We start from the raw sequence: 9,702 nt of genomic DNA on the forward strand, positions 1-9,702 counted from the left end.
GCGTAAGTAGTTCTATACTAATAAAACAATAACATAAAAAAGAAAAACTAAAACTTCTTAATTATTAATGCCTAGCTAATCAAATTTAAGAAATTAAAAATCATTATTATACAAATATAAAGTAGATATATGTGCCAAGAATGCATGTTACTTAAACATAAATAATATGGTATAATATATTATAAAACAAATATAAAGCAATGAAATACATAAAAATATAAATATTATGTGTACCAATTATATAAAGTACTACGTTTATTGATTTACATATATTTTTTAAAAAAATCTCTCGCTACACTATTTATCATCATCATCGTCATCAGCCGTCTCTTGTCCAATGTTGAACATAGGCCTCCCCCTTTAGTCTCCATATTTCCCTATCCTGAGCCAACCGCATCCAAGCACTTCCTGCAACTCGTCTTATGTCATCAGACCACCTTGTCTGAGGCCTGCCGACACTTCTTCTACCCGTTCTGGGTCGCCATTCCAGGACTTTTTTGGTCCATCTAGAGTCTGTGATTCTGGCTATATGACCAGCCCAGCTCCATTTCAAGTTGGCAGCCCTATGGACCACACTATTTATATGTGCAGTTATTTTTATTTTAAAATTTGTTTTACATTTTGAGTCTTTTATATTTGGCAATAAATTGTACTGCTTTTTACCAAAGGCGGGTGATACAAATGGGACAATACAGTTAATTTGTGTTGCTGAACGAGTGTTTATATTCTGTTGGGATCAAATTTCAAATCATGATTGATGACAAGACTTAACATGTATACGCCTTATGATATGTTTATATTTACCTTTAAGGTTCTTAATTATAACATTTTGTGGTTCGTGTACCTGCACACAAATTTGGATTTTCTCCCAAGACGGGAGTATTTTTTTTATTTTTTTTATTTATTTTTTTTATTTATTTTTTTTATATATTTTTTTTTATTTATTTTTTAATTTATTTTTTTAATTTATTTTTTATTTATTTATTTTATTTTTTTTATTTGTGGATGGGTTCTTGATTCGTAGCATATATACAAAAACCAAAAATGTTACCTGGTGTGGATATTCGCTAAATAATCGTAATGGGGAATGTTGTAGTGGCTACTTAACCCAGCCAATGACAGGTCATAAGCCCTGTAAACGCTCGAATATCCATTATCATGAATCTTGAATTTGAAAAAGTTCTACCTCATCTCTGTAGGGATATAAATAAAAAAAAGGTTCTTAATTGTTGAAATAAACAAAAGCGGGATACGAAATTCTGAACACTGGCTTCGTGAAACGAAAGGTCTGTTGGTGTCCGTAAATTTTCCGGCTTCTTCTGAAATTAGTTTTTTGTGGATGCAAAAGTTTTCACGGTCACTGTTATAAATATGTTTCTTTTTGGGTGATACCGTGTGTGTTGGATTTGTTCCGACGTTTTGGCTACCATTACAGGAGCTACCTTCAGGGTAAACTGAGTGTTTTGTAGAAAAAAAGTATGTGTTTAAGTACTAGTAATTTGTACCATGTTGCAGTCGGCAGTAGGCACATTTCTATTCGTTTTTGCAGTATGTTGTGCTGGGAACCCCGTTGAGTTTAATTTAAGCCCGTCGCGCGTTGTCTTTGTTTATGTCATTTGGGTGTCTGTGTATTTCAATTGCATTTTTATTATTCGTGCACTGTGAGTTGTAAAGCTACGGGAAGAATGAATGTCCGCTAATTAAGCAACAGATCTATATGCATATCTTATACAAGAGAGAGCACGAAGATAGAAGTTATAACTAGAAAGACAGAGACGCTGTTCTACGGCGGGTGTTGTCTAAAACAGATTCAGTCTTCAGTCGGTTAATGACAATGATGAGGGATGGACGCGCGTAACATGGGCAGCGTATTTATGATTTTTTATTTATTTTGTCATAACAGGGCAACATTTTATGTTTATTCGCATAAATTATGGAAAAATAATTATCAAACAGTATGACTCCATGTTTTTTTCTTCAAATGTCTAAACTTTAAAATATTCCGTCTTTTGCTAGTGGTAACACGATGTTACATCACCGCGCGCAAAGGGATTATTTACCACAGTCTTTTAAGAGTTAATATACTTTGAATACGTTCATTCTGCAATAGTTATTGTTTTTTTTTTTTTTTTTTATACGCCTCCACTCGTTTGCGAGTGATTTTGGGTATTGTTTCTTTAGAACAAACCTTTTGAACTTTTTCAAAGATGGTGAATGGTAATTATATTTTTTTATTCATGCATTTTATAAGATAGATAGATAAGGCGGCCTCCGTGGTGTAGTGGTTAAGACGCTTGACTCACAGACGGAAGGTTCCGGGTTCGATTCCCGGTGAGAACACAAAAATTAAATGTGATATTTCTCAAGCCTGGGTGTTCTGTGATGTAATTCACCGCTGTAATTGGGCCTCCTGGCTTGTTGTGGTGCAAAAATAAAATAAATAAATAAATAAGATACACAGTTTTTTGTTCACTTTGCCCAGCTGTATGAAACAGTACTTATGATTTTCTTGTTGTATTACTGTAGAATGTTTTATTATTTAAACTTTCTACTGAATATGCTGTATTAGGTTTAATTTTTTTTATATAATTCTTGGGTATAAGGAAATTTATGTTTTTAAAAAAAATATTAAGCCAAATATGTCGTATTATCAATGTTTGTAAAAAGGCAGATTTGCCGTTTATGTTACTTAAATAAAAATAAGAATAAAATAAATAAAATATACCTACTATTTATTTTCTTCAAATGAACAGTTTGGATAAATCGAAAGAAATGCCGCAAGTATATAAAATTTGCAAACTGCGGAACTGCCTAGGCGAATCTGGTTAAGTTGGGCTGCGTTTGGAAACCTAAACCACGTTTTCAGAAATAAGGAAATCTCAAATAATCTGAAAGCCAAAGTCTACAACTCTTATGTTCTGCCAGTGGCAACAGACGGTCTTGAAACTGTGTCACTCACTGCTATGGGAAGACAAATGTTGGGCGTCTCCTTAAGAGATCGAATGAGGGATGAGGAGATAAGGCGCCGTACAAAGGTGACCGATATCGCAGAAAGAGTAGGAAGACAAAAATGGCAGTGAGCGGATCATGTGGCAGGACAAGAAGTCGATAGGTGGACCCCCAGAATACTAAACTGGAGACCGTGCGGAAGAAAAATAAAAGTAGGCAGACCACTGAGGAGGTGGACTGACGACGTCGTTGAACTCGTAGGCCATGGATAGAAACAGAGTGCCCGGGATAGAAAAACATGGAAAAATTTGGAAGAGGCCTATATCGAGCAGTGGAGAGAAACGGGCTGATAAGAAGAAGATATAAAATTTGTATGTATATAAAGTGTTAAATAAATATTTTTATACAACATTATTTTGGTACGTGTATTTGTACACAAATCTGGATTTCTCCCAAAGGGGAGTAGGTATATATTTTTTATTTAACTACATAAAATAAAGTAATCTGCTAATTAAAATACTTAACTTCAATATCAATACATAGATGGCGCTCCAACTCGCTTGTGAATGGTTTCTCGTTTAGTAAGATATATACAAAAATCAAAAATGTTATCTGTGTGGATATTCGCTAATAAGCGGAATGGGGAATGTTGTAGTACTTAAAGTGGCCACTCAACCCAGCCAACGACAGGTCATAAGCCCTGTAAACGCTCGAATATCCATAATCCTGAATTTGAAAAAAAATTTACCTCATCTCTGTAGGGATATAAATAAAAAATAAATATATTTTTATTATTAATAATAATTAATCTGTATGGAAGCAAAGCATGGAGTTGGAAAAAAGGGACGAAAGTAGACTGAATGCTGTTGAAATGCGATCCCTCAGGCGAATGTGCGGAAAAACAATGTATGATAGGTGCCCTAATGTCGAAATTAGAGCAGAATGCAAGGTTGAGTTAAGCATTATCGACAAAATTAAGAAGGGTCTTTTGCGATGGTTCGGTCATGTGGAGCGAATGAATGATGAAAGAACGGCTAAAAAGATTTATGATGCGAATGTGTCTGGTTGCAGAAGTCGAGGAAGGCCGAGAAAGACATGGCATGATCAAGTACAACAAATTCTCGAAAGTGGTCATGTGAAAAGTCGGAATAATCGACGTGCGTGCATGAGAAGATGTATGAATGTGAAGGAAGCAAAGGAAGTGTGCCAGGACAGAGTGGTGTGGCGTTCTATCCTCTCTGCCTACCCCTCCGGGGAAATGGCGTGATGGTTAGTTAGTTAGTTAGTTAATTAATCTGTGTTTGGTTACTGTACCCTAAGATAAGAAAATTATCTTTCGTGCGTGTTTTAAACTTGACTCTCAATTTCCTAAAATAACTCAACACAGCTCATGGCCTCATAAAGTTAGAGATACGTTTTTTTAAATTTTTTTAATAGTTAATATGTATTTGGATGAATAAATAAATAAGCTTTGCTGAATTACATAATTAACATATAACAACAGAGATGAAGAACATATTAGAGAAGGTAATATAGAAGTAGAGGCATCTACAGAACTTATGACCTGGCTGTCATTGGCTGGTTTAAGTGGCCACTTTACACACTGAGTGACATTCATTTGTACACAGTGTGTAAAATTGGCCACTTAAACTTAAAAAGCTTCATGATTCCTAGAATTTATAATGAGGTTAAAGATATTTTATTCTATATAACAGAGATGAAGAACATTTAAGAGAAGGTAATATAGAAGTCCAGGCATCTACAGGGCTTATGACCGGTCAATTTATTTATTTATTTATTTGACACTTTATATACATATACAATAAATATACATATAAGGGCGGGCATATTGCCTTAAGGCAATTTCTTCCTACCTACCCAAACCGTTCAGTTTGAGAAAATTATAAATACATGGACATATTGAATCTTACAATTTTATACAAAAATTAAAAGCAAAGATTAACAAAAATAAATATAAATATTTAAAAAAATAACACTATACTATGAAGAGAGGAGAAAAGAAAGGAAGAAAAGAAAAAGGATAAAGGAACAATTTAAATATTTCGTGAGTAGTGATATTTCAATCTTGACTTAAATGTAAATAAAGAAGGGGCGTCTCTAACATTAGTAGGTAGATTATTCCACGATCGAGCGGCTACAACTGTGAAAGAGGAGGCAAAAAAATTAGAGCGATGACAGGGTATTAAAAGAGTTCTCTCGTTACTAGAACGAAGAGATAGTCCGTGTTGTGAAAGAGGTTGGATGAGCTCTCTCAGATAAACAGGCGAAGTGGGATTATTTAAAATATTGTGAAGAAGTGATAGAATGTGAATGTTTCTTCTATGCCTGATACTAAGCCAGTGTAGTTGCGTGCGATACTCGGTTATGTGGTCAAATTCGCGAAGATTAAAGATATAACGAATACAAATATTCTGCAATCGTTCTAACTTATCAAGCAATTCAGAGTTAGCATCAGGATAACATACATCCGCGTAGTCAAGGAGTGGAAGAAGTAAGCTCTGGACTAATGTTTGCTTAACATTAATTGGCAAGAAATTCTGTAATCTGAGTGCAAACTGCTATAAAGTTTACGACTAACTTCGTTAACCTGATCAATGGCTGGTTTAAGTGGCCACTTTACACACTGTGTAACATTCACCATTCTGCCTATATTTGAACATCTATATTCCTTCAATTCTTTCATCTGTATCTATATATACATACATACCTTCAATTCTTTCATCTGTTGATGTTTGTGAAGTTAAAGAGCTAAAACCTTTATTTATGCAATGTTCTTCATCTCTGTTGTAATATGTTAATATAAACAGCTCCCCAGGGAGTTGAATCCAGTCCTTGTCTACAAACATTTGGACAAACTCAAAATATTGTTGATACTTTATATTAATATTATCCACGACAATTTAAACACTACAATACAAAGACAGGAAGGATAAAATTTATATATATCGTCACTTAAGCGGCAACATGACCTATCTATTTTTTTGCACTTTACAGGAAAATCAAAAAACTAAATAAGATATACGTCATGTTGTCTAGAAAATTTTTATATGTCATGTTAATATGAGTCGGTTTGTGACACCTCTAGTTGAGAGTTTGACAAAACTGAGTTTATACGTGTAAAACGGAGAAAAATATGCTTATATGTCTTTTTGTCCATACTGATCATCGTGGTTTCGGATGTGACACGGTTTAAAGAACACCCTGTATATATTTTTGATATCAATTTTTTTTTTCAAAAATAAATATGTATGTGTATGTATGTAAGTGTATGTAAGGGTGTCTATGTGTTTGTGTGTGTATGTATGTGTGTATGTGTATGTAGGTATGTGTATATGTATTTGTAAATAATGGAAAAAATATGAATAAATATATCTATATATACATACTAGTTTGTAGGTATATATGCATGCATATGTGTGTATGCGTATGAGTATAAATATTTATAAGGGTTCACACGTGTGTGTGTATGTATATGGAGATAAATAAATAAACATATATGAACTACTAGGCATTACTTTATAATATATTTAAACTACTTACTAATGTTAGAGACCTCTTCCTTCTTTTTTAAAATTTAAGTCAAGATTAAAATGTCACTATCTTAATATTTAAATTGTTCCTTTATCCTTCTTCTTTCCTCCTCATCCCCTTTCCTTTCTTCATAGTAAAGTGTTTAATTTTAATTCTTTAATTTATCTTTTTTTAAAATTTTTGTATAAAATTGTAAGATTCAATGAATTTATAATTTTCTCAAACTGAACGGTTTGGGCACGTAGGAAGAAATTGCCTTAAGGCAATATGCCCGCCCTTATATGTATATGTATATAAAGTGTAAAATAAATAAATAAACAAACTAAAATAATAATAATTTTTAAAAAACCAACAACTTACAGGTCATAAGCCCTGTAGATGCCTAGACTTCTATATTACCTTCTTTAAAATGTTCTTCATCTCTGTTGTGTTATGTTAATATTAACAGCTCCCCAGGGAGTTCAACCCAGTCCTTGTCTCCAAAAATTTTGACGAACTCAAAACATTGTTGATAAATTACATAAAACTAAGACTGACATTTGAGATTACAATCATGTTTGTTTTGCTATGACGAAATTGTTGCGTCAATATGAATGTATTTATTTAGTAATAATTTCTCTCATGTGACTTGTGCGTATAATTAAGAGTTATTAAGGTATTAAATAATCGTATAAGACGTGTTCCCAGTATAAAAAACATACTCGTTCATACTATTCACAAGAAGTTTTAAAAAAAGATTGTTTTTGTACCTAATGTCAAATACGAGTATTACGCAATTAAATACACTTGGATTTTTCTTTTAAAATCCGTTTACACGTGGACAATACAATGTTTTTATATTGATTATGTTTTCATATATGTACATAACTAACAAACCTACCATGCAAGAGGTCTCGGGTTCGGGGCGCTTTCATACCAGAATATTTAAAAGTAGTTAAACAGAAAGTAGCCAGCCATAGAAAAGTGAAACTAAGATAAGGGCGCGTCTGTGAAAATAGTGAATAATCAAATTTACACAACAGTTGGAATGCTTATGACTTTGACAAATTATAATCAATGAAAACATTAGTTTTTTTTTTAATATCAAACAAGAATCTCATCTGAAATTTTAGAGCCCCATATGATATAAGAGCTGATTATGACAAAAAGTCACAGTGACTTTTGTCACAGTGTCAAGTTCTATAGAGATGTATGAGAGTGAATATTTTGAAAATCAATAATTAAACAAACTTTCAACATAGTCATTTTTACGATATTCCACTGTAATGGTCACCCTATTAAACCAATTAAGCTCACCCCCTCCCTCCATCGTCTCTACCTTTTTCAACTATTTCTCAAACAATATTTTCATAGTTTTATCAGTGCATGTTTGTCCTAATCAGTGCATATGCTTAACTATGGAGAAGGTGTATAGTGGGTTTTGCATATTGGTTTAATTGGTGTCCTGACAAAGAGGCGGATACGTCTCGAAACCGGTAGACATAGAAAAGTCGGTAAGTGGTTAAATACAAATATTTAATAACATTTAATAATATATATATTTGTATTTATATATGTAAATACAGGGTGTTCTTTAAACCCTGTCGCATCCGACACCACGATAATCAGTATAGGCAATAAGACATATTAGCATATTTAAAAAAATATTTAGAACAAAGATTTTTTTTTTTTTTAATTATTTTAAAAAAACAAGTGGTTGCTTACTTCTTATTACATTTATTACATTAACTTTTTTTTCTCGATTGTGATTTTATGTCATTATAATTTGATCTAATTAATTTTACTATGTATTTTTATTGTTATTTTTTGTGGCTTGACATGGGCATAGCCTAAAAAGCCTTAATAAGTTCATAAATATTTAATTTTGTAATTTTGAATGAATAAATAAATAAATAAATTTTCTGAAAGTGAGTTATTTGAAACTCGTCGAAAATTGCCCTCGAAATAGTGTATCACTGTGGCTAAAAATTAATAAATTAAAATTAAATGTTAACAAAACTAAATATATGAATATAGGAAACAAAAGAATAGAAATTACACCATCAATTGTAATAGAAAATGAAAAACTTAATGAAGTCACTGAAATTAAATATTTAGGTGTAATGTTGGATTCAAAACTTACATTTCACCAAAACGCTAAGATGGTAATAAATAAGATTGCAAAAAAAATATCAATTTTGGGAAGGATCAGAAGATTTATTGACAAGGACTCCTGCAAAACTATTTACAAAGCAATTATTGAACCACACGTTAACTACTGTAGTAGCATTTTATTTTTATCAAACAAAGAAAACATAGATAAACTAACTGTATTACAAAATAAAGCCTTTAGAATCATTTTGAAAAAAAACAGATATACGAGGGTAAAGTCGATGGTAAATGAAATGAAATTATTAACATATAATCAAAGAATATTTTACAATACAATGATATTTGTTCATAAAATTATAAACTCTAATAAAAAAACAGAATTTTGGAAAAAAATTGATCGGAACCAGCATGAACACAATCACAATACTAGAGAAAAGAACAAAATTAGACTTCCATTTAGGAAAAAGGCAAAGTCACAAAATTCAATTTTATTTAAAGCAATTAAAAAGTATTACGAAATGGAAAAAAATATTTATGAAGAAAAAAACATATCAAAATTTAAAATAATGGTCAAGACATATGTGATAAACAATTTATAAATTAAATATATTTGCAATGTTATTATTAGAACACACATAACAATATGTATGATATGTGTGCCCTATTTTAAGATTTAAATAAAACAATAAATAAAAAAAATTCATTCATTTATTCCATGTTCGCCCCCAACTTGGAGCATTTGGTGTCTACAAAGATTCTCAAAGCATCTCTCTCGGCTGCCAGATCCTGTGCATCCTGATGCCTTGTAAAGAAGGCAAGCGTGGTCAAGGCTCTCAGGAGGTATCCGCAACACATGGCCAAGCCAACCGTATCGCCCCCTCTTGTTGACAGTTGCAACCGGAGTTTGCTGCGTCCGTTCTCGTGTTACTTCACTCCTCACAAAGTCAAACCACCGCACACCCGATATTCTTTTAAGACGCCTATTCTCGAAACTCAGAATTTCGCTGCTTTGGGCCCTAGTGAGATGCCACGATTCGCATCCGTAGAGGAAAATAAGTGTTATGCAGGCGTTATATAGGCGGCATTTGGTTTTCACCGAGTAAATATCCA

The sequence above is a fragment of the Micrasema longulum genome, unplaced genomic scaffold (assembly GCF_059751315.1).
Source record: "Micrasema longulum isolate JH-2025_06_02 unplaced genomic scaffold, ASM5975131v1 h1tg001627l, whole genome shotgun sequence".
In the NCBI taxonomy this organism is placed as follows: domain Eukaryota; kingdom Metazoa; phylum Arthropoda; class Insecta; order Trichoptera; family Brachycentridae; genus Micrasema; species Micrasema longulum.